This window comes from Podarcis bocagei, assembly GCF_964188305.1.
Source record: "Podarcis bocagei genome assembly, chromosome: 3".
NCBI lineage: Eukaryota > Metazoa > Chordata > Lepidosauria > Squamata > Lacertidae > Podarcis > Podarcis bocagei.
The window spans coordinates 57,185,478-57,209,808 of NC_138127.1; the positions used below are offsets into that span (position 1 = coordinate 57,185,478).

At 39.2% G+C, this 24,331-nt stretch overlaps 1 protein-coding gene across 2 annotated transcripts in view; it reads left to right on the top strand.

The window, feature by feature from the left end:
- Positions 1-24,331, top strand: part of PACRG (parkin coregulated) — a 222,065-nt gene that overhangs the window by 1,090 nt on the left and 196,644 nt on the right. The gene's annotated exons all lie outside the window — the stretch shown is intronic.

A 24,331-nucleotide genomic window follows, 5' to 3' on the forward strand; every position in this document is an offset into this window, starting at 1 on the left:
ATTTAGATCTATGGCCAAAGCCGCTTTTCTTTCTCTGGTTTTAATTAGAATCATTTCTATTTTCAAATCTCACTGCTTATAGGCTGGAGCTGTGGGCCTTGTTTAACTTCTATTATTATTATTTATTAAATTTGTATGCCACCTTATAGACCTGTAGATATCAGGACAAAACTTGTAAATCAGTACTTCCCCTGTGTGTTACCACAAACATTGTTTTTAAATCTTCCCTTGAGCCCACAGAATTCTGTTTTTCACAGGGATTGCTATTCTGGTTGTTTTTAGGATTATCAATTTTTTAGGCTTAAACTACACTTTCACAAAGTTTGGCAAACTACTGCTTGCATTTAGGAAGAGTCATTGATGTAGATGTGATCATTCAAACATTCTAATATTTTGAACAAAGTGTAGAGAATAACTGTGCAAGCGTAGGCAAGTTTACTCAGAAAGTCAATGGGTCAATGGGGCTTACACTGTAGTGTGTTTACAGGCCTTAGGCTGCAGGCTTGTAACATTTACCTAGGCGTAAATTCCATTGCAGAATATTTACTTCTGAGTAGACCTGCATAGGATTGGCTAAATTATTGTTTGAGCCTACTCTTTTCTCAAAAGTAAGTCCTACTATTTCAGTGAGACTCACTCTCTAGCCCATGTGCAGTACATCACCATCTCTTCTGTTAACCTGGGCTCCTTTGGGAAGAAGGATGGCATAGAAAAATTTAAAAATAAAAATAATATTTTCTGTAGCACTTACAGGATGTTTCTATATGAAACAAGCCCTACTAAATTTAGTGGGACTTTCCCCCAGATAAATCTGTGCAGGTTTGCAGTGTAGTATGCAATTCAGAAACAGCCTGTCCTGTCATCTTTGTTCATCTCTTATCTCCAGCAAACCCCACCCATCACACCTTACCCTGTATGAGTCACTTCTTTGAATAGGATCCTGCCCCTGTATTGCAAAGACATTTGAGAATTCATGTATGTGTATTTCATATAAAAATCAAGGGCCTCTGGTTGAGACACTCTATGTGAGGTGTGAAACTAATTTTTATGCCTACTCTATTTGGAAGAGAAACATTGTAGCTGCTGAAGGCATGGCATCATAAGCAAAAGCATAGGACAATGCTCTTGATGGCAGGACATTATTGAGTAAAGGCTGCTGTGTGCAGAGTTATGTGTAGGTTGCACCCCCTGCACATATGTTATGTGTAGGATTATTGGTCATCCTCTCCCATCTTTGGAAGAACTGTACGGTTCCCGTTGTCTTAGGAAAGCAAATAACATCCTGCAGGATTCATCTCACCCGGGACACGGTCTGTTTGCACTACTGCCTTCTGGCAGGAGATATAGAAACATCAAGTCAAAGACAAATAGACTGAAAAACAGTTTCTATCCAAGAGCTGTGGCCTTTTTGAATGCTGTAACTCGATAGTGTGACCTGGGAGTTTGATGGGTGTGGTGTGGGTGTGGCTGGAATGTGGTTTGTTTGGTTGTTGTTGTTGTTTTGCTTTTGATGTTTTAAGGGATGGCATCCAATTTCGTTGCACTTTGTACAATGTTGCACTTGTGTAATGACAATAAAGAATCTATTCTATTCTATTCTATTCTATTCTATTCAGCCACTTCCTCCGAAGTAGTATCACTGAAGTCAATGAGACTATTTTGAAGTATGTGATTTGCAGCTATAAGTATCAGTTTGCCATCTATCAATTTTATAGCAGTCTCTTTGACTTTAATAGGACTCCTGTTACAAATGGGTTGATGATTTGATGCCTTAGCCAAAGAGAAGCTTCAGAGCAGAGCTGGAAATATTTCAAAAACCAAGTCCTTGGAGGGAAGTTTGCAGAATTGAAAGGGGCCTTGAAGGAATCTTATAATAGTTTCCAAATACTGAGATTCCCCAAGCCTGCACTGCCTGTTTTTAACAGCTCTGGGACAGCAAGTTATTATGGGCGATAGCGTCTCTTACCCCATTTTTGTAATAGTACATTCACCCACCTTGCTCCTCTGCCAGCAGTGTGACTTCATAATGTTTTAATGGGTACTCTGAGTGTAATGAATTATATAATTATTATAATAACGTGAGATTGACTGTAATGCCAGAAAACTAAAGATATTGTTCAGTAACCAATAGTGTTCTTTGCATTAGAAAAAAACAACCTGCTGTATATTCCTTGAGAAAAATACTGTAGAGGCTAAATGTTGTGAGACAATTAATAGTTTCTTCTAGTAATAGTAGAATCCTTGGACAAAGTTAACATTGATGCAAGCAGTTTGCTGTAAGTTTTTATGTTTGAGAGGATGGTTACATTGTTTTTGCTTAATAATTTACCGTTCACTAATAACTGCATTTTTAATAGATAAAATACATGCCAAACAAAGTATTTTCTCAAAAGGGTCCATTTAGGTGCTCAGTATGCTGAAGGCATGCTGCTTAAATTGCCTACTTAAACCCTGCATCTGCTAACTATTTTGGTCTAAGCAATGAACACAGTAAAGTACATAGTTTCTGGCCTTTTAAATAGATACATTGATGCCAAGTAGTTGTAAGAAATCAGAAGACAACAAAGAATCAAATATCTCTCCTATAGTGATGTAGGTTTCAGAATTCCAGTTTAAAAAATAGACATAGCTTTAATATTGTAATCTTATTTCAGTGTGTGGGCATGCACATTCATAAACACAAAGCAGAAGTGTACTGATTTTACTAAATTCCGTCAATTGCCACCAGCAAAGAGATAGCAGGTGAACAACTTGCTAAGAGCCTTAAAGATACCACTTGCAGGTGCCTTGCATTATAGAAAAGAGTGCTTGTGTGCTTGGTAAGAAGCTTTAGGTTACCTCAGATACAGGTAACACATTAAATTACAGGAAAACCTGCTAGACCAGTTATGAAAAAATAGAGCAGGTCAAGTGGTATACCCCTTTGTGAGATACTGCTCCTTCATAGAAAAGAAGTCCTTCAGTCAAATCTTTCATCACATAACATAGAGGGTGTATGTTTTTCCTCAGTCAAGAAGCCCAGTTCATTGCAGACACCTGTCTTTTAATTATGTAACAGTTTCAACTGACTTTACGTAAAGCAAACCAGTTTGGTGCTTAAAGCTTCCACAATACATTATTTCTCCCTTCTCAGTTTCTGACTCTCAATGGGTGTCCTTTTCCTGGAATTTGCAGTCCTTGCCACTAGTTGTTTTGCTAGTTTCAACATTGGGATGAAATATGGTCCTTCTGCAACAGATAGTGCCCCAGTGGTCCACATCCTTCCACTTTGGACTGACCTCGTTCATGTAGACTATTAGCCACTCTCTGCCTCCCTTCCCTTGGCTACCTCTGCTCTTTATACAACAGTGGAGGGAGGGTATCAGGTAGCCAGCTGCCACCACGCTGAGCCAGTTCTGACCAGACCACATCTACAACTATTTGGGCTGTGGCATGGAGGCACTGTGAGCTGAAGTCAAAGTTGACCTTCCACACCCTCTAAAGAGACCATATCACAGGTCTGAGCAGCTGGGGAGATTAGAGGCTGTATCCCTTGTATGGGCCCACTTGTGCGTCTACCACTCCTAGCTTGGCAAGAATTAGGGTTAACAGTAAAAATTCAGGGAATATCAAGTTGTAGCTTAACAGTATATTTTTAGCCCTCATGCTGGAGTGATAAGTTTTTAAATGTGACAGCAAACATTTCTGAAGGGTGAAGCATGTGTGTGTAAGTAGTTGGTTTTTCCAATGCCCATGCAGTAAACAAAACATCCAATCCAAGTTTTTGCCATAAAATTTTTAGTACCTACAACTTTAAAATGCACATTTAAAGGTTAACTTGTTCATCCTCAGTTCTCACTACCCTCCTCCCCAGTTTGATGTGCAGCAGAGTAAGACTCCTGCTGAGCAGGTAGCAAAGGAGATTCAGCAAAGCGATGGTGTGCTAGCTGAACTCCTGCCTTTACAGATCAAGGACCTGCTGACAGCAGTGGTGGCTGGTGCTCATTGGAGCTGGTAGGGCAGGATGTAGCGAGACCAGCAGTGGTAGGTGATGCTAGAGCCAATGACAGGTAGAGCCAACTAGTTGTTCTTTTGTCCCTACCCTCTTCCCTGCTGAGTTCTACAAGGACAACATTAAGACTAAGAAGGAGGGAGCTGACAGGTAGTCGTCGTTGTCCGTCCCCGTCCCCCCCCCCCATCCTGAGCTGATTGCAAGTAAGTAGACAGGCAGGTGGGCACTGACTGAGGGCAGGCTGAGTTCGATGGAGCAGTGTTCCATTGGTCCTAATGGACCAGCCTTGACTGACCGTGCACTTACATCTTGACACCAGCAAGACTAGGGGGCAAGACATGTCTTGTACTTAATGTTGGCCCCTTGGTTTATGCTTTGAAAAAATGACTGCCAAGATTGGTCAGTGTGAATTATCAAATATGAAGAAGTATAGGAGCAAGGCTTGCCCTCTTTGACCACGGCAATTATGTGTAAAGTTTTTTGAACAAATGTGTAGAAAATGAGGCCAAGCTGAACCATATATAATGATGTTTTCCTTTTTGAGTCAAAAGGCCAGAGTTCTTATTTATAAAAGTGGAACAAATTGCCAGATTGTCAGGCTTTACTTTAGCTAAAAGCCTTTCCAACATGTTATTTCACCAACTAAACTGATATCTGAAATATTACGGATTGTTGTTGTTGCTTTGCTTAGTGTGGGGAGGAAAAGAGAGGCTTTTAAAACAATTTTAAGTGAGACTGCAAGACCAAGTGTCATAAATAATAGTTTGACCTCCTCCCCCCAAAAATAGCCTATTTGTACAATCAATGAAGCTCTGTAGCTTTCACAGACTAGTGTTTGTGGTAGAAGTATTACTATTTGATAGTTCTAGTAGTGAACACATCCTAGATAAAATGGAAGTGTGTTTAAAGTGATAAATGCAAAAATTTATCGCTGCAGAAGATTTTAAGGAAATTTCTGGGTATCAGCAATAACATGTAATCTGTATGAATTGTGTAACTTGTAAGTAGTCATATCTGGGGTTGGGTGAGCTATATGCCTTAACACACACAATCAAGATCTCCTTCATTTCTCCTCCTCGGTTCTTTAGTTAATCCTCCTCGGTTCTTTAGTGGCCTCGATCAGCTAGATTACTTACACAGCAATGGGTTGCTACACATACATTTTTTTTTTACTAAAAGCCCAGTCTAAGAGCTGAGGTGTAGCACAATTCTATTTGTGCAATGAACATTTCTGCAACATTTATCTGATTAAAATAGGGATGTCCCATTCCATAATGATAATTTTACTATTTACACCCCATACTGGGTTGCCCCAGCCACTCTAGGCAGCATCCAACATATAGAAAAACATAATAAAACATTGAACATTAAAAACCTTTCCTATACAGTCATACCTCAGGTTACAGACGCTTCAGGTTGTGTTTTTTCAGGTTATGGGCCCGCTGAAACCAGGAAGTACCGGAACAGTTTACTTCTGGGTTTCGGGGGTCGTGCATGTGCAGAAGCGCTAAATCACACTTTGCGCATGTGCAGAAGCACCGAATCGCAACGTGCGTGTGCGCAGATGCGCCGCTGTGAGTTGCGAACGCTGCGGGTTGCGAATGTGCATCCCACATGGATCACATCCACAACTCTAGCATGCACTGTACAGGAATGCCTTCAGATGGCTTGTGGGTCGAATAACTTCATACCCTCCAACATTTCTCCAGTGAAAATAGGGATATCCTGAGGAAAAGTGGAACATTCTGGGATCAAATCAGAAACCTGGATGGCTTCTCTAAATCAGAGACGTCCCTTGGAAATAGAGACGCTTGGAGTTTGGCAGCAATGTTATTCATATTTAGCATGTACAGTGTAATATTAGTGGCACAGAATTAGTTTGGAAGTCCATTGTATATCATAGTGCTTCACAGTAGCTTAAGTGCATAACTGAAGGGTATAATTGAATTTGTGGAACCCTACTGTTGCATACTCTTGAGGCATATTTGTCCACCTCAGTTCTCAGAGTAGCTTGAAATGAATGAATATTCTCACTGGAATTGGTTTGGCTTTCTGTCAGATGTCTGAGGAAGAAATGATGGAAGTTAGCATACATCATGGTCTTTGGCATTAAATGCTAGCATTGGTCTAACAAAATAAGCCCTTTTTCTCAGTGCCAGCTCTAGTAAGGGGAACCATGTCTCAAGCCCTACTGTGAAGAATTCAGAATGTCAGCAATGAAATTATGTGGTGCTGAAGATGGCATTCTCTCAGCTTTTTTGGTGACTTTCCAAGACTGAAATAATTAGATGTTAGATGATGAAGGAGTGAAAGTTCAGACTAAGATGGTATTTTGTAGTAGAAGAAAATTTCAAGTTTGCTGGTATACTGTCCTCCCCCAAGGTATGACTGCTTAAAACTATTAGCAAATGATCCATGCTATAAAATTGCTTCACTAAGGCAGCTAAAATGCAGGTAAGATTTTATATAGTTATTTAAGGTTCATTCTACAGAGTTAACCAAATTTTGCAAAATAAAAATAAAATAAAATAAAATAGGACAAAGGCCACAATTTGTCAACCAGATTCTAGATTACTTTTGTCAAGGAAGATTAATATCTTCTCAAATAGTGAAGTATTGATATGTGGGACTTGGTAAGCATAGTGTGATAAACTGGATGTAGATAAGTTTAACTTTGCTGTCACTGACACCAGTTGGACGTGATTGTCACCAGGCTATCAGCACCGAACTGTGCTCGTGTTACACAGAGCTACCGTAGTGCCGACTGAGACATGGATAACTCCCTGGTGGCAAGCAAGATCCATCTCCAGCCAAAGAGGGCCCATAGTACAACGCATAAAGTGTGGCCTTGAAGCAACACCACCAGAACATCCATGCTTCAAATTTGTGAATGCTGCTCTGGTTTTGTCGAACATGCTCTATTGAACCGCTTCAGAGATAGGTGTTGAAGCAAGGTAGGACAACATCAAAGAGGCAACCCACAACACAGCTATGTCCTACTTTGGCAAAAGAGAGCAACAGATCCCCAACTGGTTTGAGGCTGGCATAAAGGACATGGAGCTTGTTATTGCTGCAAAGTGTGAGGCTCTTGTGAACTACAAGTGTGCACCCTGTGAAAAGGCACTTGCTACACTGAGAAAGGCAAGGCAATATGCCCAGTGGAGTGCCAATGGATTGCAAGACAATTTGCCATTGACTACTGGCCAAACCTGTGTCAGAGAATTAAACTCACGGCTGACACCGGTAACACTCTCACAAGCCCACATTCCCAACATGTTCGCACTCCTGTCTCGGCAACAGCTACACTGGATTGGTCAAACCCACAGAATGGAAGATGGGGGGATCCCAAGGACATGCTCTATGAGGAGCTGGCTTCAGGGACTAGGACTGTGGACAGACCAACTCTGTGTTGCAAAGATGTCTGCAAATGGGACATGAAGGCTGGTGACATCAACCATGCTATGTGGGAATCCCATGCAGATGACTGCAGTGCCTGGGGACAGGCAGTCAAGATGTGTATCCATAGCAGTGACCAGAGGAGAAATGACCGCTGGGAGGAGTGAAGGGAGAAGAAACACTGTGGTATATCTGCGGCAGCACAACCGGATGCCTTCATCTGCCCCAGCTGCAACAAAGCATGTCTCTTCCTCTACACTGGTCTCTACAGTGACAGCAGGTGCTGCAACTTTCTAACAGCTTGACTTCATCCTAAAGGTGCACTTCTCCATTGTCTTCTGAAACAGAGAGATGCCAACAATTATTATAAAGAAAATAAGCTATGAAAAGTGCAGAATCTTAATATAATTTTAGTACTTGGCTAACATGTTGGGGGTGTGTGGAAATGGAAGTAAACGAAAATAAAATATAAGTGTTACTTTCTTTTGTGAGTTTTCCACCCAGTGGAAAAATACAGTGGATAAGGTGCCATATATACTTGAAACAGTACCTGGGCATCCAGTTTCTAACAGTGATCAAAACAGATTATTTTAAATGGGAATAATTTTAAATGAAAAGTGAATTGTTATTGAGTAATCTTTGCCTTTGTTAGTGTTATATCTGGCCTGATTCCTGCAACTCTATTGAATTCAGTAACAGTCCTTTGAGTATCTTATCCCAGAATGAGAAGCTTTTCTCACATCTGTAGTGCTACTTCATTCTTTTCAATGAAGGCTTTAAGTAGGCTTTAGTTAGGGTTGCTATATTTCAAAAAGTCAAAAACCAGGACACCCCGAAATTTTTAAAATTTTTTAAAGAAACCCCCAAAATTGTTGAGCTTTTTCCCTTGGGCTAGAAAGGGGTTGGTTTAGCCTCTGGTTTGCTAGTGAAACTGAATTACAGTGCCGTGAAATGATGCATGTCTAAAAAGTGTGTCACCAATATAAAAAGTTTGGAAAGCTCTGCTTTAAGAAGCTGGCTAAATATCCAGCACCTTTCCACATATGGTGATCCCAAGGGCAGGTATTGCTGCTTTAGGATTAGTTATGGACACAGACCTTTTAACTGCACAATAATCCAAGTTTATGCACCAACTACTGGTGCTGAAGAAACTGAAATTGACCAATTCTATGAAGACTTACAACACCTTCTGGAAATGACACCAAAGAAGGATGTTCTTCTCAATATAGGGGATTGGAATGCTAAAGTAGGGAGTCAAGAGATAAAAGGAACAACTGGCAAGTTTGGCCTTGTAGTTCAAAATGAAGCAGGGCAAAGGCTAATAGGGTTCTGTCAAGAGAACAAGCTGGTCATCACAAACACTCTTTTCTAACAACACAAGAGACGACTCTACACATGGACATCACCAGATGGGCAGCATCGAAATCAGATTGATTATATTCTCTGCAGCCAAAGATGGAGAAGCTCTATACAGTCAGCAAAAACAAGACCTGGAGCTGACACAACCTTGATGGCAGAAAGTGAGGAGGAATTAAAGAACCTTTTAATGAGGGTGAAAGAGGAGAGCGCAAAATATGGTCTGAAGCTCAACATCAAAAAAACTAAGATCATGGCCACCGGTCCCATCACCTCCTGGCAAATAGAAGGGGAAGAAATGGAGGCAGTGAGAGATTTTACTTTCTTGGGTTCCATGATCATTGCAGATGGTGACAGCAGTCATGAAATTAAAAGACGCCTGCTTCTTAGGAGAAAAGCAATGACAAACCTAGACAGCATCTTAAAAAGCAGAGACATTAACCTGACGACAAAGGTCTGTATAACTAAAGCTATGGTTTTCCCAGTAGTGATGTATGGAAGTGAGAGCTGGACCATAAAGAAGGCTGATCGCCTAAGAATTGATGCTTTTGAATTATGGTGCTGGAGGAGACTCTTGAGAGTCCCATGGACTGCAAGAAATCAAACCTATCCATTCTGAAGGAAATCAGCCCTGAGTGCTCACTGGAAGGACAGATTCTGAAGCTGAGGCTCCAATACTTTGGCCACCTCATGAGAAGAGAAGACTCCCTGGAAAAAAACGCTGATGTTGGGAAAGACTGAGGGCACAAGGAGAAGGGGATGACAAAGGATGAGATGGTTGGACAGTGTTCTCGAAGCTACCAACATGAGTTTGATCAAACTGTAGGAGGCAATGGAAGATAGGAGTGCCTGGCATGCTCTGGTCCATGGGGTCAGAAAGAGTCGGACACGACTAAACGTCTAAACAACAACAAATGGACACATCCAGAGAACATGCCAGGGAATCCTAAGTACAATGTAATAAAAAATCAAGCAAAACATAGAGGAATAAATTTGTAAGTCTAGTATGGTGACATGTTAACAATTCATATGTGTGGATAATCCATAAATTTGGTCTATATATTTATTTTCAGATTCCATTAATCCTTCTTGGTCTTCTTACCTCTGCATAGTGAATGTCCACTCTGACCTAATTTATTGAATCCTTCACCAGTAATACAAAGTCCAAATAATTTTCAATTTAAAATATTTCTTTCAGTACTTTCATTTAAAATGAATTCTATATCTATAGGCAGATGCAGAAATGGAATGACATATTTTTGTTTAAGTCATTGAAATTTTACAGAGTGTTACAGTGCTTCATAAACTGGAGACTTATATTACAAATACTAATGAGAGAGTTCATTATTTTGTCTCAAATTTTATGACGGATTTGGCCTGCTTTCTTAAGTAATAGGGCCTCGGTAACAAATGAATTAAAAAATAATTGAACAACAGGCTATAGAGATTATGTATTAATCATAATGTCCCTGGAGCTACATGGCAGAAGTCAAGTGCTTCTAATTTTCTCAGTTATTACCTTACGATAAATGTTGTCCTCAAGGTATCTTTCTGGTATTAAATTCTTGTACAGAGAAAAGGGTTTCTTCTTTGATGGCCTGAGTAAACACACACAGTACAGGATTTTGTGCTCCCTTGTGGCGATTACCCACAATTGCCTCGAAAAACTGCCTCTCCAATTTTCTTCAATTGAATATTGTGCAGCCTGACTCTAGAAAGGTCAGTGAGACTAGCAGCTCACTTCTGCCTGGTGTCCTTGAAGATCTAGACTCATGTAACATTTGCAAACATTCCTCTTTCAGGCCCTCTGGAGAGCAGCTATCATCTTAGACATTGCTGTCTTTCCACCATTCTTTGATTGAAACGATCAGCAGCGATCTTAAATATGGTTTATGCTAGTTGGAGATTGCTGTTAATCAGGGATTTGAAACACGGTTCAAAACTATTTTCAGATCACTGCTTAATGTTGAGTGCTGCTTAGCCTTAGCCATTGTATAGGTGAGGAGACATAATGTGATAAATGTTTGGGTTGGGAGTTGGGGTAGAGTAAGATTACACAATTCTAGGACCAGCTTTCAGTTCTTTAACCATGGTTAAGAAATTGGGAGTCTTACCTCTGCCGAACCCTAGAAAATGTTTCCCTTTCGGTGGCCACTTGCTGATTTTACTATCTCTCTCTCTATGGGCATCTGTACCAACCAACTTGCTTTCATTCTAACATGAATTACTGTATTAGAGAAGAGAAGATAATTGCACAGGCAGTATAGGAATCCTATCTTCTCTGACAGTGAAAAATTGTTAGGAAGGCATGCCTTTGCCCCTTCGTTACTGGTGTTTGGCAGGTGCAGAGATAAAGCACCTGCTAGCAATCGCATGAATGAGACGTGGTATTATTGTCTACCAATCTGCATAATTACAAACAATTTATATTATATGCAAAATATGTTATCATCTTTCATGGGGGCAGAGAGATTGAAAGCCTATTCTTCAGGACTGCCTACCAGAAAAAAATTGGACACATCTGAATGTAAATGCATGTGAAAATGAAATGCATGCCTGTGATAACCACAGTGTGCAGTGCTTAGATAATAAAAAAGGGCTGGAGAGACTTTTAACAACTGTCACTTAAAGAACTTAACCTTTTAGTTAAAAGGTTATCTAGAGAAAAATTTATCCTCAAAGGTAATTTTTTCAGTAAATTATAAAAGCTTGAAAGTAATAATTTTGTTAAAATCGTTTTCATCAACCTTAATAATGATATGCAAGGCTTCTAATCTCTGTTTTAAAATATATTAATTTTCAAATGTTTTTAATCTTCTACAATTGTAGTTAATTTGTAGCCTGTAATATTGTTTTAATTGGAAGAATTATTCTTCTCTGATGTGGGTATTTTGACCACATCCTGAAACTGAAGATGATAGATATTCAATCTCTTGTTTTTTTGTTTTGTTTTTCATTTTACTGAATTAAGATTTATATATTTAGAATTCTAGGCCACATTTGGGCTACAGGGCTAGGCTATAGTAGTAGCATAATACGTATCATTAATATATTAGTTCATAAAATTATTGAAAAAACACGCACAGTGTCAGTCATTTGCTAAAACAGGTAGAAGGTCCTTTTTCAGCCCAAAGGAATGAAAAAACAGAGCATGGCTGATTCACTTCCCTACAAAAGTTCAGTTTCAAATTACGGATTCATCTTACCTCAAACGGTGGTGGTTCCTGTGTTGTTGCTTAAAATTGGGCAGACAGTAACTGATGAAAGCTAGGAAAAAAGGAGGAATGAAAGGAATCTTGAGAGAGCCACCATTGTACAAGGACTAGGCTGCTCTGCATAGTTCCCTGTCCTCCCATCATTGCTATTCGGCCAGTCTTCTGTTATATTGGCATTTTAGCCATTTTTTAAAGTACTAATGTTGGAATCGGAATATATTATTTGAATGATTTAGGTGTAAAAAATTTACTTCACTCTCTTTTTGCTACAATGTAAGTATAGCTTTGCATTTGATATTCTAACTTCTAGCATCAAATGTGAACAACCACATTATCAAGCATGAGTTATCTCTACTGAGTATGCCTTGACCATAGTCTTCTGGTGATGAAAATGATTCTAGCCAACACTCCACCTCCCATGGCTGCAGAGACTCTTCTTCTGACAGAGACACCAGGTTGTCCCCAGTATTGGGGCGGCTTGGCATGCTGCGTGCATGTGTGATGTCATGCGAGTGGTGCACGTCATGCACTTGTGATATCAAAACATTTCATGATGCGTGTGTGGGATGTCATGTGAGCGAAGTGAGTGCAACATCGCATCGTTTGTAGAAGGCTGAGGGCTCTGGAGTAGCCGGCCGCTGAAGCTATGATGAGCAATGTATGACACGCATGACACATGCCAGGCTCCCTCAATACTGAGGGCACCCAATCCCTTTCCAACAAAGATTGAGGGGAGCAGAGACACATGGGCTCCCTGGAGTTGGCACACTGTCTACTGAAGCCTCTGCTCTTCCTTGCCAGTCGTCATCTGGCGACGGCAGCTGTGGGAAGTGCAACTCAATGCAGCTGGCTATTGCCAGTAAGGTGATACCTTCAGATACAGCATTTTAGCAGCTATTCCTCACCAGACCTCCTTAATGTAGACTACACGTGGACAACAGTGTCATTGGCAGAGATTTGCTAGGGACAAGGGGCCTCAGTGAATCCCTGAGGATGATCCTCACCCCATGCAGAGAAATGTGTCGTGGGCTTTACTGACATTTGAAAGGGGAAGGATTGTGCCATATGTTGTTATTCTGGCATGGTATATTATGTTTCAATCTCCTATCTTCATTGTTAAAGTTAACAAAAGAAGAGAGAAATGACCTTTTGCTTGCTTTCTTTTTAAAAAAGGTGCCATATTAAACGAAGGCATTAATTACAGATAGTAGCAGGTGGTGTATTTTCCTTTGAAAGTTGTCACGTATTGGGCAGTCATTAGAAACAGGAACCATATTTTAATTTATGGTATTCATTCAAACTTTAACTGCCCTTGATTAATAAAAATCCATGTGACAGTGCAGCATATCTCTGTTTTTAAGCTGTTAAGAAGAAGATAAAATGATTATAGCTTGCAGTAAATGTTGTTATGGCTCCAATATGTTTCCTTGGGGATCAAGCAATCTTCTGCTCTTTTCTTAAGACTGACCCTCTCACCTTGAAAAGCAGACATGAAGGAGAGCTGCAAATGCAAGACCACTGTCAGGTCAACCTGTCGTGAAGCTGACACGTCTCTGATATAAAACCCAATTTACTGTTGAAGAAGCACATCCATTATCCTTCTGATTTTAAAATAGAACATACATCAGCAAAATGATAAAAGGAAGTGCTTAAGAATTATGAAAGTCAAGGACTATTTCATATCAGAAAGTCACAACCTTTTTTTGCATTTTACTGATTAAAATTACACTCACCTGTAATGCTCCTTTTTTATATGTTCTTTTCTTCCTCTTCAAGGAAGCTAATAGAGTGTGTCAGTTTGATCTTTGCTAACTCTACCTCCAGAACTTAGTGACAGGGCTGGGAAAAATCTGAAGTGCCTGAGCACTCTTCTGCCTAAGAACTTAGCATATTTTATTCAGATCTCTGCAGGGCTAGCACTTAAGTGTTTGATGCTGGCTCCTAACTTACTGATAGTGGCAAGTGGTCACTGGAAATATTATAGCTGTAGCACCTCCTTATGCTTTTATTTGTGAAGTCTCCAGGTTTACCACTCAAGGATTGCTGAGGCAGGCTAAATTTACAGAGCCAAAGGCTTAGAAAAACTATTCAAAGGTGCAGCCTGGGAACTCCATTTACACAGTCTGGGAAAATTGATCCATATTATGACAAAACAAAACAAAAATGAGGCTGGCAACAAGACTCAAACAGCCACACCAACTGGATGTGTCCTACTAGTGAGACCACTTATCCCTGGTATTCATGCTGATCTTGTTATTACCCAGAGCCAATACTACAATTCTCTGTTTCAGAAAATGAGGGCTAGGAACATGGTGTCTTAATACTGTGTGTGGTGGGGAGTGGGGGTATTGTTTTTGTTTGTTACCGTGGTGTGTATTTTTGTGTTCTTATATTGTAACCTGGCCTGTGATCCTCAAATAAGGGCAAGTATAGAAATTTAATACAGTGATACCTCTGGATACGAATGGGATCCGTTCCGGAGCCCCGTTCACATCCTGAAGTAAATGTAAGACGCGACTGCGTGTCTGCGCAGGTCGTGTTTCACTGCTTCTGCGCATGCGCATGACGTCATTTTTGAGCGCCTGCGCGAGCAGCGCAACCCGAAAATAACGTGCTCCGTTACTTCGAGGTTGCCGCGGAGCGCAACCCGAAAATACTTAACTTGAAGCTACTTCAGCCCAAGGTATGACTGTACAGTGGTACCTCTGGTTACAAACACTTCTGGTTAGGAACGCTTCAGGTTACGAGCACCGCTAACCCAGAAGTAGCTGCTTCTGGCTGCGAACCTTGCCCCAGGATGTGAATGGTTTCAACTTAAGAACGGACCTCCAGAACGAATTAAGTTCATAACCAGAGGTACCACTGTAATATTAATATAATATTAATATTATAGCAATTCTCAGCAACAGAGTTACAGTAAAGTTTTTTTATTATTAATATAAAGGAGAACAGATAACACAAAGTAGATTTGAGATATTGCTGTATAAAAGTTTTAAGTCCATTTGACTTTTCGTGCTATATCATTTCAAATACAGTATACATACATGCAAACATACATGTAGGAGTCTCAAAAGAGAACCCATTAATTACACTGATGCAGTTCCACTGAAATCAATAGAATTAATCCAGCGTAAGGAATCCAAAAACATTTATTTGGTTTCCAGGAATAATGCTGGACATGATAAACCCATGATATTCTCTCTCCCCTACCTTGCACCCCCCCTTACACACACACACATAGACAGAGGAAAAACAGGTTGTGTCTTTATAATTCTTAAAAATGTAAGAGGACTTTCAAAGTAATAGCAGCTCAAGTGAAAAAGAATAGGAAATAAAAGAATCATTTATTGCTTTTCAAAGAGCTCTTTCCCCTTTTACTTTTCCATAGTGGCACATAAGCCTTCTGAATGCTTTGGCTCCAAGAAATCAATAAAGCAAGGTTTTTTCTCTTTCTTTTTTGGTATTGAACAGAAATTTATTTGTGCTTGTAAATTTACATGCCCAGAAACTTTTTCATTGTGAAAAGTCCTAAGAGGATAGCAATTAACTTGTAAAGTGCTTTCCCCCTCCATGTCTCAATTACATATAAACTATATTATTCTTATTTATTTATTTATACCCTGCCTTTCCCCCTGACAGATGGATTACAAATAAAAGCAAGAACTGCTAAAACATAGAAAAAGCAAGTATTATAAAATTGAACATTGATAAAATCAAAACTATATATAAGAAGACGATTTAACAATGTTAATACATTAAACAGTATTAATAAAATCCAGATTACATCGCTTTGATCAACACTTCATATTACATGTACAGATACCAGCTTGCTTTCAGATTGCCAAGTCTTTGAACAGTGGGCCAACAATTGATGACATTTATTGTAGAGCTTTTCATAATAAACAGTGGCGGTAAAATGGTTAAAATCAAGTTCTAAACAAATTGCACTTCCATCATAATAGTTACCATACCAAGTGAAAAGGTCAGATTTGAGAAACTCTAAATTATTGCAAACAGAATGTAAAAATATGCCATATTAAAAGTCTCTGGTGATAGTTATAAAATGCTTGGTTATCTGTCTTCAGTTAAAACAAGGTCAGTCATTATATATGCAAAGGGTGTAACACCCAGCTAGTATTATAAAAATCATGCATGCAAAATAATGAAAATGACATCAGTGGAAATGGCATTTAGGCTTTGCCCTTATCTAAGATTATTCTCTCAGTTCATTTACCTGTAGTCCAAATTTGTGCAATCCTAGTTGGCAAAAAGCAATGAACAGATCAATCCTAAATCCCATTTATCTCAATGGAGCTTACTCCCGAGTAAGGGTGCACAGCATTACAGCCATGGCTTGTCGTCATTTTCTCTAACACCGGATGAAGAGATGTCAGTAAGGATCGGAATTACAAGAAGAGTTTTGCAAAACTGTTTATTTCTAAAACATACTAATAGCATGATTTGCAATACTTAACATTTAAAACCATATACAAAAATAAATGGTAAAATCCAGCAATAGCATAAAACTTTATATTCATGCAAGAATGAAATCTCTTCTCTCTCACCCCTTGTATCTGACTCCAAAGCAGTTTACAATGAAAGCACACTAAAAATCTATGGTAATGGTATGAGCTCAGCCTAGTATTCTTGAATCCTTAAACGTAGCAAAATACAGACAGACATACATATTATCATGTTGCCATTTGCCAAAATACATTGCTTTCACAAGCTTTACAAGAGCTTAAATCAGTTATGATCAATTGTCTATTATGAATCCTGTAATTCTCTGATCACATTTAATTGCAACTGCAACTGCAGCTTAGAATTCCCTCCCCCCTAAGTACTAGAGGGTCTTGTAAGGCATCATACCCCCACCAGGGTTGCACAGAGCAACCTTACAAGCAAGTCTTAAGCTTGGATGCTGCTGGCTACTTTCCTGCCCCTTTCACTAGTGGCAGAAGTGAATAATGTGATCAAGAGTTCCCATTCTTATTTGATCCATGGAGCCTTTCTATAAACCTCTGCAAAATTAAAGTCCCTTTACTCTTGTCAGGGGAGGTTCATATGCAAATTATAGAGCAATCCTAGTGAGGGGCTGGGGAGGTGAAGGGCACTAGATCCGTTGCTACATACAACACTCACACCATCTAGGGCAGAAGATAGGGACAGTTTCCCCCGAGTTTTCACTGTGCCATCTCCAGGCCGGTGGAGCTGATGGACACAAGGAACAGGCTGCTTGGGGGGTTCACAACCCATTGGAGCCAAACGGCCAGCTTGTTCTCTAAAATATCCCATTTAGGGGCTTTGCATTTTCTACTGCCAGAGGGAGAACCTCCTGATGGGGTTATTGCTTGCCTGGGTAAAGTTGAGGTCTCTGCTATGGCTGAACCATCCCCAGTAGTGCTCCTCTTCACCAGTCTGCATTTGCCAAGACCTCATCTTGACCCAAGCAGGCAATAAGTTCCTACAGGTCGTTTCCCTCACTGGCTGAAGCTGGTGTAGTGGCAAATAGGCTCCATCCTAAATCCTCTGCACCCCACCAGTAACAAGATGTATGTGTAGGCATGTGCACTGTTAGGCTATGTTCACACTCCTGTTCATGTTTCCAGTTCTGGGTTTTTAATCCTTGTTCACATGACGTTGTTCACAATGCATATGTATCCTGTACTTTGTTATAAGATGCTACTATTTAATGCATTGTTTCTCAAACCAGTTTCACACCTATCGGCATCCTTACGCCATTAGTAGTTCACCTGTGGCCAAGGTTTGACCACCTTTGCAGAGGGTAAAGACATGTTCACCTCATCAACTTGCCCTGGTGGGTACACAAACATCAACTAATTGAAGCTGTGCTGATGTGAACAGCTGAGGGTGGGGCAAGATCTGTGAATGCACTACACTCGGAGGTAATGTGAACACACTCATAATCTTGCAGTTTGCTTGCTCACTTGAGTAATATACCAAGTCTGTTCTGCATCCCTCCCATTTTGCAATCTAAAGGGGAAAATGACATCTGAAGGCTGATTTTCATCAGTACTTTGGATTACTAATCATTTTTATTATTATTAAAAAAACTTTTCAGAGGTTTATGCATTATGTCCTCTGACTAGGTTCATACTTCTTCATGAGAACTGAAGATCATTAATATACGTTTGTTGCTTCTTTCAGTTTTAATGTTTAGAATGAATCGATAGGCAAAGCATCTGAAATAAACAAAGCAATATATTAAACAAGCAAGTCTAATTAGCAGTTTTAACATGCACTTTAAATGCATGTACTCTGCAATAACCATTTCTTCCATGATGTAATTTAAGCAATCATGAAATTATATCCTTATTCCTTAGGACAAAAATGTTGATTATAGTCTGTATTTGATGGGGACTTATCAATTTCAAAATAAATATTCTTTCTCTTACTTGTTTCATGTATAGCTGCCCTTGCCAACCTTGCATGAAAGAAATTAAATAATGGTTTTCAAATATTAATGAAAAAATAACTTTAATAACCTGCTAGCCAATATTTTCTACTTTATTTACATAATATATTATATGACTGTTAGATGTTTTGGTTCACTATATTTTCACCTAGTACAAATGATTATGAAATCATATACTCTATTATATGTATTATATATGAAAGATTGCCATCAGTAAACTTCTTGGAAACATATGCTATCACCTATAAACAACTATTTCTTACTTAAATGCAATAATGCATGATGATATGTCATGATTGCAAAGTTTCTTTAGAAGCTAGGAAGATAAAGTGTGACAGATTTTAGTTCATCTTTTTTGTTTCATACAGGGCAGTCTTAACCACTGCCCTGCCTAGATTTACTCATCTTTATGATTTTTCTGACCGAAGTCAATGGAAATTAAACATGGTTAATTAGATCATTCTGATTTAGAATCATAGAATCATAGAATTGGAAGAGACCACAAGGGCCATCGAGTCCAACCCCCTGCCAAGCAGGAAACACCATCAGAGCACTCCTGACATATGGTTGTCAAGCCTCTGCTTAAAGACCTCCAAAGTAGGAGACTCCACCACACTCCTTGGCAGCAAATTCCACTGTCGAACAGCTCTTACTGTCAGGAAGACAGTACCTCTCTAAATATTTATTCTCAGCTGTAGTGGCAAAAAGTGGTTTCTGTTGCTGCAACCTAATTTTTATTTGTTATGTTTATAGTCCACATTTCTTTCGAGGATCTCAAAGTAGTGTACATCATGGATCTCTCCACTCTCCATTTTATCCTCACAACAACCCTGTGAGGTTAGCTAGGCTAAGAGACAATGAATGGCCCAAGGTGAGCTTCATGACTGAGTGTGGGATTTCAAGGTTGGTCTCCTAGATCCTATTCTGACACTTTAACCACTATACTATACCAGCTACCAACCTAGCAGTTCAAAAGCATACCAGCGTGAGTAGATAAAGAAGTACTGCTGAAGTGGGAAGGTAAACAGCGTTTCCATGCACTCTGGCACTTATCACGGTGTTCCATTGCATCAGAAGCGGTTTAGTCATGCTGGCCACATACCTGGAAAGCTGTCTGTGGACAAATGCCGGCTCCCTTGGCCTGATGAGAAAGGAGCGCCGTACCCCATAGTCAAGTTTGACAGGACTTAACCGTCCAGGGGTCCTTTACCTTTAGCTTTCTATACCACATTGACACATTTGTCAAACAGAGGTAATGCTATTAAAAATCAACTTGTAGTATGGATTTTGGTGTTGCTAAATCATACCTGGGGCTGGCTGAGGGTTTCCTTCAGTGTGAGTTCATGAAGAAGCTGAGGCTATTAATTGGATCCCATAGTAGACCAAGCAGACACGTATACCAGCAAATGCAATATAGCCCACCCCGTGACCAGAAAAAGCAGTTAAAACAGTAGCAGAAATTCAACAGCAGTAATGGAGATGAGTCAAGGGATTGTAAAGGCTGGAACTAGATCTGTGTTGGATGAGCATTGCTTTCCTTCATCAGCTTCAATGAAGAGTTGTTTGAGGCTGGTGGAATGAAGAGAGGTGAATAGGCTTTCTAGTATATAAGCTGCAAGACTTTGAGAAGCTTACAGTACAAGAGCTGGTAATAAAGAAGTGATAAACAGCAATGTGAAACACATTTACTTCTGTGGTATTCAGAATATAGTTAATACAATTTTTGTCAACCAGGTTAAACCCTGTTTCCCATATAACACTTGACACACTTTGGGGTTGTGCGATGGCTAACTTCAGCCAGGAGGCTTTAGTTTTCGAATTGTTTTCTATCCACTGTATGATAAAGTAGCCACTGACAGAAATTCTGCAGTTGTTTCTTAAGCTATATCCTAATTAGTCACTATGCCAACATTTTTAGAACTTGTTTTATGACCAACTTGAAATAATAATTTCTACTAATAAAAGTCACACAATATCTATCTAGAGTAATCACAGTCTTAAAATGGTGCCATCCTTGTTTTTTCTTTTGTTTATGTTAGAGCAGAATGCATATTTCATAGTAAATCTGCATTGTTCCTGTTTTTACACTGCATTTCAGAGCTTTGATTTGTAGAGTTGTTCTTATTTACTAGCAATTAATTAGGGTACTTTCCCTCACTTTTATGCACTTGTGGTGTTTAATTTCTTGTGAATGTTTATTTAGTACTTTATTCAAACAAGAATGAGAAGGATAAATTGTGGCACTTTTAAGGTGGGGCTGCCTTGTCATGAGGGGGAAAATGTGACTTCTATGCTCCATGCTACTTTGATCAAATAGACTACCACTATAATAACATAAAAGTGTAGCTGGGGCCATAGCCTTGAAGGCAGACTTCAAATAACCAACTAGAAACTGAGTTCTTCTAATATTACTTATTTCTTCAGTCTCATTTATTCTGCTTAGAGTGAGGAGCTACTCTCTGTCATATCGTGTGCTGCCACTTGAGCATCAAGTTGCCTGGCACATCTGCATTTTCATTCATGGGCACAGCTGTGCCCTGCCTCATGACCCTCCTCTCTGTGCGGCTACTGCAGTAAAACCTTCAACCAGCACTTTTTTTTGGGGGGGGGAGGGAATGCAAATGGGTAGAGCTTATTTCAGCCTAAGAAACAAAATACCCTGCAAATTTGTGGTGGATCTTAATAGATAAATGGGAGGTGAGTCTATCTCTGTGTATCTTATATATAAGCATTAATGTGGCAAATGCAAAACATAACTTGGGCTAGTAACTCTTTTCAGTACCTGTCCCCTTCCCTCTGTTCACATGGTACACGTAGATTTTTTCTGAGGAAAAGACTTTCCAGGCCTCTGTATTTCTGCCCCCATTGCAGTGTGTGCCATGGAATATGGTAGGTGGCAGAACTGTCTTTATGCAGTACCATAAATATACATCCCTTAAGTTGGTAAGGTAAACTTTAATTAGGAATTTTTGCATTCGTTTTTGGTACTATTAAAAGCTATCCTTTTACGCATTATGGCTTAATAAAGATAGCAAGGCAGAGTGACACTGAAAATAAAACATACACACAGCAGTGCCTTGCATTTCTGCCATAAAAATATTGCATACTATGAAGAAAAATAAATATGTAATCTGTCCTTAGCTTTTGCATTATAGCAGCAAGAGAATGATTGATATTAGGTTAGTCATTTATTGGTGGCTCATCTGTGTTTTATTTCTGATCCTGTCAGACTGAAAAGAACTACCGGTTTTATTAAACCTGGTGATGTACTCCATACTTGTACTTTTATTACCAGTTTGAGAAGCTACAAAATATTGGCACTCTTTAATAACAAGCACTTGATGTTTCCTTATGTCAGCAAATTTCTTAGATTAATACCTTCTGTTTGATTGATAGAAGCCTACTGTGCGTTTTATAAGGTTCTGAGGTACTAATTTCACAAGGCTGTTAGAGTAAAACTTATGTGATTCCAAGTGTGTATACACACACACACACACACACACACACACACACTTTACTTGAATCACGACTTCCTTCTGTGCTGCACTGATTAACTACAATATCTTCTTTTCTTCAAGACCCCTGGGAAGTTACCATTAGTTCTTTTCAGTCAGACGGCTGTACAATCAAATATTGTGCCATGCTAGTCCAATTCTTATTACTATGAATTGGATAGCTACCTACGATTTAAGATTATGAGTTTAATTTTTTAAAAAAATATGTCACCAGTTTTACTGGATAGCAGAGCAGAAAAACAAAACTGAAAAAACAACATGCCTCCTTTTAACTTTAAGTTAAAGTTAAGTGTTATGCAAACTTGCTTGGAGAGCCATAATGTATTACTTTGTCAAAATCATAGGTACCTCTAAATATTGTTCAGACTGCAAAAGCAAGTTACAGCACAAAAGGATGCCAACAGATTTATATAAGCAACAGAAGGGTTAAAAAGATACTGTGACAGTGCAAAGTAATTGCAACTTTAGTGATGTAGTCCTCCTTATGACCCTTAAATTGGTGCTTCCGTAGCCTAGCTGTAAATGGACACAATGTGCCCCCTTATTATTATGTTACTTGTTAATCACATCATAATGATTCTCTGAGCAATATACAATAAAGGTTTATTAATTGCGCCACTTTGGATGCATTTTGTGGAAAGTGGTATAGAAATCCTAAAAAAAATGAAATGAATATCTATAGCTTTATTTTGGGCACAATATCCATAGCCTGGATAAGTATGCAATTTGGGCCATAGACATTTCCCGTACACCTCCTTATTACCCTGTATATTCAAATACATATTTAACAGTGTTTCTAAAAATCAATAGATTCCTTATAATAATAAGCACAGTACATAACATTGTCTTGAAATTTACTGTTTCAATAATCAACAAAATTGCTTTCCAACAAATTATTGTTTAGATTGTTGTCACAAACAAAATTTGTCAGCATTGCAGTGGATCACATTCTTTAACTACTATTGAGTTGTAGAAGCAGTAGCTTCACCTGTAACCACCATTTGCAATTACACGCACACACAGACAGGAGAGAGGGCATGAGCAAGAGAGCACCAGGTGTTTTGACACTAATATTAGTAGTAACTCAAAGTCAAATGTAGATTTCTAACTAGCTGTCTTTTTGACCACTTTAATTCATCACTGGATTGATAGAGATATAGGGCAATTTCCAGTTCTGTCCCCTCCATTGACAGAAGACCAGCATTGGTTACCACCCAATGTTACAGAAATAAATATATTTGATATGACAGAAAGGTATGCTATATATTTCTGCATATTTCATTACTACATTCAAGTTGTAGTTTAATATGATTATTCCCCAATTTATATTTTACAGGTTTGTCTGTTAATATTTTTTCAGTTGTATGCTGTACATTATATGCTGACATTTCACAGGCAATAGAGGAGTAAGTTAAAAGAAAGAAATGTGAATATACTTCTAAAAACCCTTTATTATGTAGGAGCTTGCGCTCTCTAAAGAATTTTACTGTGTGCCAGTGTCATATATTCTGAACATTGGGTGCTTAAAAAGGGCATTGAGCTCTCACATTAAAATATTCATTGAGTGAAAGAGAAAGTGAGCTGTAATAATCTTCTGATGGGGGGAAATCTCAAAGCTGTGTTTGACAATAGAAGACTGGTGAAAGTGATCACCATTGCAAGGGATAGAAAGAAAAAGCCATCTCACTATGAGCCCAGGAACAGACTCTGCCTCTGCTACCCAGTTGAAGTCTATAGAGAAAAAGAATACAGAATACATTTAAATGCTGTGCTTTATTCCTTTCCAACTTTTCTCATTTGGCCAACACACATGTCTGTGGCCTTAATTGCTAGATGTGACAGTGCATTAGCCTGGCTGTCTCAGCTGCTCAGGTCTTTTATCAAACGCACTAAGACAGATGCTAAATAGTAAGTACTAAATTGAGATCTTTGATTCTCTCGAGATAGAGTTGATAAAAAGAAGCCCACTGGTGCTAATAAAAAATGTGACCCTTTTTACATTTAAGAGGAAGAAGTGAATAGTGTTTTAAGAAGTGATATACTAGGAGATATATTCATTTTTCCATCTTTTCCATCTTTGTAGCATGGAGTTGAAATACTTACCAGTGGCGTAGCGTGGAGGGTGCAGGGGGGCGCCGGCCACACCGGGCGCAACATCTGGGGGGGGCGCTTGTACTCGCAGCTCTCTGCCCCTACCTGGCTCACTCACTCTAGGGGGCGCAAATTACTTGCCTTGCCCCAGGTGCTGACACCCACGCTACGCCACTGATATTTACATTATAGTTGAAGTAGTAACACATTTCCAAGGATTAATTTGACCCAGAGTGTTCAGGACACAGACCTTTTCAGGACACAGAACTTTTATCAGTGTCAGAGCTAAGACTGGAAGATACTTTTAATACATAAGAATGACCCCCAAGTA